This window comes from Phoca vitulina, unplaced genomic scaffold (assembly GCF_004348235.1).
Source record: "Phoca vitulina isolate PV1807 unplaced genomic scaffold, GSC_HSeal_1.0 scaffold62, whole genome shotgun sequence".
NCBI lineage: Eukaryota > Metazoa > Chordata > Mammalia > Carnivora > Phocidae > Phoca > Phoca vitulina.
In genome coordinates this window covers 1873034-1879896 of record NW_022589765.1, presented here as the reverse complement: position 1 = coordinate 1879896, position 6863 = coordinate 1873034, and the positions used below count along the sequence as shown (strand labels likewise).

The 6863-nt window shown below is 35.1% G+C and overlaps 1 pseudogene; it reads right to left on the bottom strand.

The window, feature by feature from the left end:
- Positions 1-363: 363 nt before the first annotated feature.
- On the bottom strand, positions 364-6391 carry LOC116623878 (annotated as a pseudogene).
- Positions 6392-6863: the final 472 nt, after the last annotated feature.

Genomic DNA, 6863 nt, shown 5'->3' with positions numbered 1-6863 from the left:
TTAGTTTTAAACATCATTTTCAGAGTTTCTTTTTTCATTGAATAATAATTGCAATACAATGTTGTATTAATTTCAGGTGTATAACCTAGTGACTTGATTTATATACATTATAGAAGGGTTACCACAGTAAGTCTAGTTACCATCTGTCACCATACAAAGTTGTTACAATATCCCCTATGTTGTCTATATCCCCTATGCTGTACATTATATACCCATGTCTTATTTAACTGGAAGATTATACCTCTTAATCCCCTTCATCTATTTCACCTAACCCCCACCCCACTCCCCTCTGGCAATCATCAGTTTGTTCTTTTTTTTTTTTCAGCATCCAAAGTCTTTTTAATAACAAGTCAGGATCTGGGGTTAGTTTCTGTAGCCCAGGATGACCCTGCTCCCTCTGGCACGGCCTAACTTCCCGCCCCTCCAAGGCAGGTAAGATTTGGTGTGGCTGGGCGGGGTTCCTGGGGCCTTGACAAAATGCCTATATGTTCTTGGCCCTTGTGTGGACCAGAGAGCAAAACGGTGCCGCAGCCCTTGGGGGAGTCCAGGGTCAATTGGTCAAAGGTGAGGATCTTGCCTCTAGATTTGAGGATGCGCCTCTGGGCATGGCTGTCCATAGGCAGTGCATACACCTTCAGTTTGGGCACCTCCTGGACACACACATCATGGGTTATAGTCCCTATAACCACAGCTGCTTTGTCTTCTTGGCCAGGCAGCTTCATATTCTGGATCATCCGGGAAAGGGGCAGAGGTGGCCAGTTAGCGAGACTCATGATCAACCTCTTTAACAAAACTTGGTTAAAGGTGGAGTTGGTTTGTCTGGCCAGAAACCTGTACAGCTTGTCTAGCAGTCTCAGGTAGATGTTCTGGATCTTGGGGTCCTTGCACCAAACCTTTCAGTCCTTGTGGCAAATGTTGACTCCAATGATGGTGCCTCATGCTCAGCCAGGTTGCAAAAGAGAGAACCAGTTTGTTCTCTTTAAGAGTTTCATTTTAGTGGTAACATAGAACCATGGAATAAATAAAGGATTAAATCTAAAAGTAGGTTAGGCATATTTATTTGTGTTCACTAGTCTGTAGTTCCTATCTCATAAGGCTTTTTTGAGTATTAAATGAGTTACTACATAATGGACGCTTAGAACAATGTCTGACATATAGCAAGTGCTCAATTAATGTTGGCTATTATTATTCAAAACCATTTTTGGTCTCTTTATATTAGTAAAAGTTACGAATGCTTTAGATAAGCAGATGACATTACATTTCTCCTGGTTTCTCTCATTAAAGCAGCAAAGTTGAATATTAATGAGTATAGAGAATTATGTTGTCATGCATGTTAGTCTGGAAAATATAAATTCATCTCATAAAAAAGTCAAAGGATCAAAGAAGGTTTTTACTGTTAATTGGAAACAAAGTGTCATTGGTGTCCTGATTTAAAGGGCACTCAATTATGATTAGCTAATAAAAAAAGAACAAAGAAATAAAGAAAAATAATTAAGGTTAAAGTGAAGTTATTATTAGCCCTTCGTTCACTAAAATCTTTTCCTCATAGCCCATGGCACCAAATAAAATTAAATATAGAAAAGTTCCATAATTCACGATGACATTCTCAGTGTTAAGACATTTTTAAATAAAAAATGCATTACTGAAAGCATACTTCAAAATAATTAGATGCAATATTTTTATAGCCAAAAGCACTTAAATTTTAAGAATTGAACAACTGGAGGACTGGATACTATTTATGGATTTAGAAAGATTTAGTCACTTTCATAAGTTAAAATTCTTTCTTTAAGCCACCTGTTCTTTCTCTTTCTTTAGAAATGGATTTGTTAAAAATAATCTCAAGATTCTGACTATTCTCTATTCTAAGGAAACCACATCAAGAGCAAAGTAGAATGTTTTTCTTAATTATTGGTAAAGACTGGACAGGCTCATGGGCAGATAGTTCACTAATTTGTTATAGTCTTTTAATAACATTTAAAAAAATGATCTGGAAAATCTCAGAATAGATGCTGCCTAAAATAAAACCAAGTGACTGACCTAGGTTCAAGGAAATACTGAGAATATATACTACCTTAAACCTTAGCTTAATGAGTTCCTTAATTAGGGAAGACATAATTTAGGGTGCTAAAAAGTCATGTGGCTGAGTATTTGAATTAATGTATGTTTACATCAATTTAACCAGAAGCTACAGTTATCAATTAGGGGAAGTCCGAATTAAAAGTTCTTGTGAGGAAGTATTAATGACATGCTTTCTTTATGTGTTTCAGACATATTTATTCAGACACAGTTATTCATTTTCATAAATGAGAAAGCAAGTAAATGAACCACTAAAAAAGATAATTCTTAAAAAATGTAGTATTGTCCAATAAACAACAAATAACAGTCTCTGCTTACATATATTCTTCCTTGACATAGTATATTTAGTTTTAAATATGTCTAATATATTTTTAAGTGTAACCTTTTATTTAGCCCATTATTGTAACTTACCATTAAAATAAAACTCTGAAAATGATGTTTACAAAGAATTATAAAGTACATGGGAAAATGCATAAGATATGCAATGTATGAGAAAAAATGAGATACAGCTGTATATAGAGTATTAGCTTTAAACATTTCTGTTTTCTCAATTTTCTATAATAAGCATATATTATTTTTAAAGTCAGAATGCATATTTAATTAATGGAACACTAGTCAATAACCAAACTATGGATGGACAATTAGAATACCTATCTATTTTATTTGTCTTATGATTCAATGGAAGTATGATTTATTATTTCAGCATTTCATATCATGGAACCCAACTTAGAAAATACATTCATTATCTACCCTTTTATATAATGGTGATGATAATCAAGACAGAAGCCTTTTATAAAACACATTTTTAGCTTTCAGTATGGAGGTTAAACAGAAGCAAGACTTTTTACTTTATAGGGTTATTAGCTGAAACCATCAACAGTTATATGTTGTTGGTTAAATAAGCAAGCAACATGTAGTACTATAACCATTTTGTCAAGATGCCCACGAACTCTGATATTTTATTACATACAAAACATTGACCCATGACTGTAAAGTAGACAGTTTACATAGATAGCTTTAAATATTCTGCTTCCTATTGACTAAAATATCTTCATTGTACATTTCATTCTACTTTATGATTTTTGAAAATCCAGTTTAACAGCTTTTTTCTTACATTATAATATTTAGTTATAATTTTTCCTTACATTGTGAAACCTTAGATAATATAGGACTTATTTAATTTTTTATTCCTCCTCCTGGATGAGACCTGCTGGGGTTTTATTACTTTATCACCAGGGCCACATCTAGTATTTTTCCATATATTGACAGGTAAAACAAAGGTTCCATTTAAGAAGAAAAGGACTGCTTCCTCAGTTGTGGGATTTTATTGATTCATTGATAAGAAAGTCTGTCTGGGGATTGCCTTGAAAAGTCAGAAGTTTGAGTATGGATTTAAATATCCTAAACTCCATTTTCAAGACAACACCTAGGAAACAATCAGTAGAACCAAGTAAATCATTATGAAAATAATAATAATTGTGTTTTCTAGCCCTGGGTGTTTTCTTTTAATGAATTATGAGAGTAAAGCCTATTACATTATTAATCAGGAAAATAATTAAATTAACAGTAATTTTTAAGAAGAGCAAATAGAAATCAAACCAATTTTAAGAGTCCATCAATAAAGAGAACAGAATTTGGAGCAATACATGACAAATGGACAGAATTTAGGATGTTTGTAGTTCTTTTTAGATTTAAACAGGCATTAGTTTACTTTCTAAATTCAATTTTTATTTACATGCATTCATCAGAATTGTAAAATATAAAAAAATGAAACTAGGATTTTGAATATATAAAGACACTTTCAGATTATGATTCCAAGAGGGGTGTAGAGGGTCATAACACTCTTGGGAAACTGTATTAACAATTTATTAATTTGAGTAGGCCCTGGCTTCAACAAACATGAAGTTAATGATTCTCCACACTCATCTGGTCACTTACCAAAGTTCTCTTTTCATGACATTTATTTGTGTCCTAGATATAAATTGGTTTTCTTATTTTTAGTTATTAATAGATATTTATTTGATACCTGGTATTTAGCATTTTATATATCATAATTTCAGCCTATGATAGTATTTACCAGTATACTAAAATTACACTGGCTTTTAACAAAAGTATTATGTGAAAAATCTGTACTACAATAACCATAACTTCAGAGAAGAAGTTAATCTTAAGGAGATGGCAAATGCTCTCTCTTCAATAATCCTTTAAGAACTCCGGGTGAGATTACATGTAGGTGTGATGAGTAAATCAATAAAAGTTAATTGTTAAGTGTCTCCTGTGTTCAGTCTTATCTTGGGACATAAGAGGGGCAAGACAAGCATGGGGTGGATATTGAAAACTCAGAAAACTGTCAGTGTCCTCGAGGCATTTACAATAGAATTGGATAGAATAGTTAATGTATATGTGCTGCCGAAGCGAGCACTGGATAGAATAGTTAATAAATAATATAAGATAGAGTGAAATTAAGTGATAAATTGTGAGGTACAGAGATTATATATGATAAAGCTAATAAAATTTCAGCTTCAGAGACCCTTATTGGAATGGGTCCTTTGCAAGGCCTTAGTTTGCTAGGATTGCCATAACAAAGTACCACAGACTGATGACTTAAACAACAGAAATTTATTTTCTCACAAGTCTGGAAGATAGAAGTCTGAGATCAAGCTGCCAGCAAGTTTGGTTTCTTCTGAGGCCTCTCCCCTTCACTTGTAGATAGCCATCTTCTTCCTGTGTTTTCATATAGTATGTGTCTTTGTCCTAATCTCTTCTTTTTATAAAGATACCAATCATATATACCAACCATATAATTTCATTTTTATTTAATAACTTCTTTAAGACTTTATCTCCAAATACAGTCACATTCTCAGTTACTGGGGGGTTAGGAGTTCAATGTAGGAATTTAGGGGAGACACAATTCAGTCCATAATACTCTGCCCTCTAGCCCCCCAAATTCATGTCCTTACCACATACAAATTAGATTCACCCCATCCCAACAGCCACAAAAGTCAACCTATTCCAACATCGACTCTAATTCCAAAGTCTTATCTAAATCTCATCTAAATCAGATACGGGTGGAACTCCAGGTTTCATGCAGTCTGAGGCTAAGTGCTCTCCAACTGTGAACCTATGAAACCAGAAAAGTTATCTGCTTCCAGAATACATCAATGGGACAAGGATAGAATAGACATTCCCATTCCAAAAGGAAGAAATTGAAAACAAGAAAAGGATTATGGGTTACCATCAAGTCCAAAACCTAGCAGGTAAATGCCACTAGATTTTAAGGCTCAAGAATGATCTTCTTTGGCTTTGATGCTCTTACCTCCTGGTCCAGCAGTGTGGCAGTCACACTCCCCTTGGCTCTGGCAGGTAGCTTTGCCCCCTCATCTCTGGGTGTTTGCCCGACTCCTCTGGAACGGAGGAGAAGGCTTTGTCCCCAGGCTTGTGCTCCCTGCGCCCACGATAGCAGTAGCAGCCCTGCTGACCTCTGAACTGCTTTCAGGGCAATTCCTCCCTTTACTTGAAAGATAAAGCTCATTCGCAGGCAGATAGCTCGATTGGACCATCCTGCAGAATCCCAGAAATCTGACAGCCTTCTTTCATTTCATCCCATCCCAGCCCCCTTCAGGCCAAGCTGGCAGCATTTCTACTGGTATAACTCCTTCTCAATTTCCAGTTCCTTCTGAAATGGTTGGTTGATTGAATCCTTAAGTAATACAGTATAATCTCTTTAGCATTTAGTTCTACCATACCCTTGATGTTTTCTTCATAACATGCTTTCTCATTTTTTTGCAATATGGGTAGGCTGAGAATTTTCTAAATCTTCAGGTTTGGGTTCCTTTTTGCTTAATAATCTTTTCCTCAAATTTTCTCCCTTTCCTCACAATTTACTGTAAGTATCGAGAGGAAACCAAGCCAGGCCTTCAACACTTTGTGTACAAATCTCCTCAGCTAAATATCCAAGTTCATCACTTAACAAATTATACTTTTCACAAAACACTAGAACACAATTTGTCCAAGTTCTTTACCATTCTATAACAAGGATCACCTTTCCTTGAGTTTCTAATAGCATGTTCCTCATTTCTACCTGATTCAATAGAAGTACCTTTAACATTCACCATTCACATTTCTACCAACATTCTGTTCATGATGCTATACGTATATCTCTAAGATTATAGAAGTGTTATGTACAGCTCTCCTCTTTTCCTTCTGAATCCTCACTAGAATTGCTCTTAATGTCCATATTTCTACCAATAGTCTCTTCAATGCAATCTAGGCTTTTTCTAGCATGCATGTCAAAATTCTTTGAGTCTCTACCCATTACCCAGTTCCAAAGCCATGCCCACATTTCACCTTTTTTCCCCACCCTCCTTTGCCTCGTATAGATTGGGATTGGAATAGCTGCAGGCACATTAAGGATCTGGCTAAGGGGAAGTTGAGTTGGAAATTATTTAGTTTGGCTTTAGGAGGATTTATCTATGTGGTTCACAGTTACTTTTATTTATAGTTATTACTAGCTGCCCCAGGATAAGACTGGCTTGCAGGAATACTCCTATCACCTCCTGTGCCTACAACATAAAGATGCAAAGTTGGAGGTGTGTTGTGGTATGAAAATGACCTATAGCTCCTGGCACCAGAAATATGAAGGAAATAAAGGATAAGCAAGATTTGAAATGTATGAAGCCAGAAGTCTGTTTATGCAAAAGTCTTCCCAACATTAAATATATAAAATTATTAGCAGAATATTTAGTTTTCACCAGAGTCTGGTCAAATGTTCTTTCCTATCAGGAATA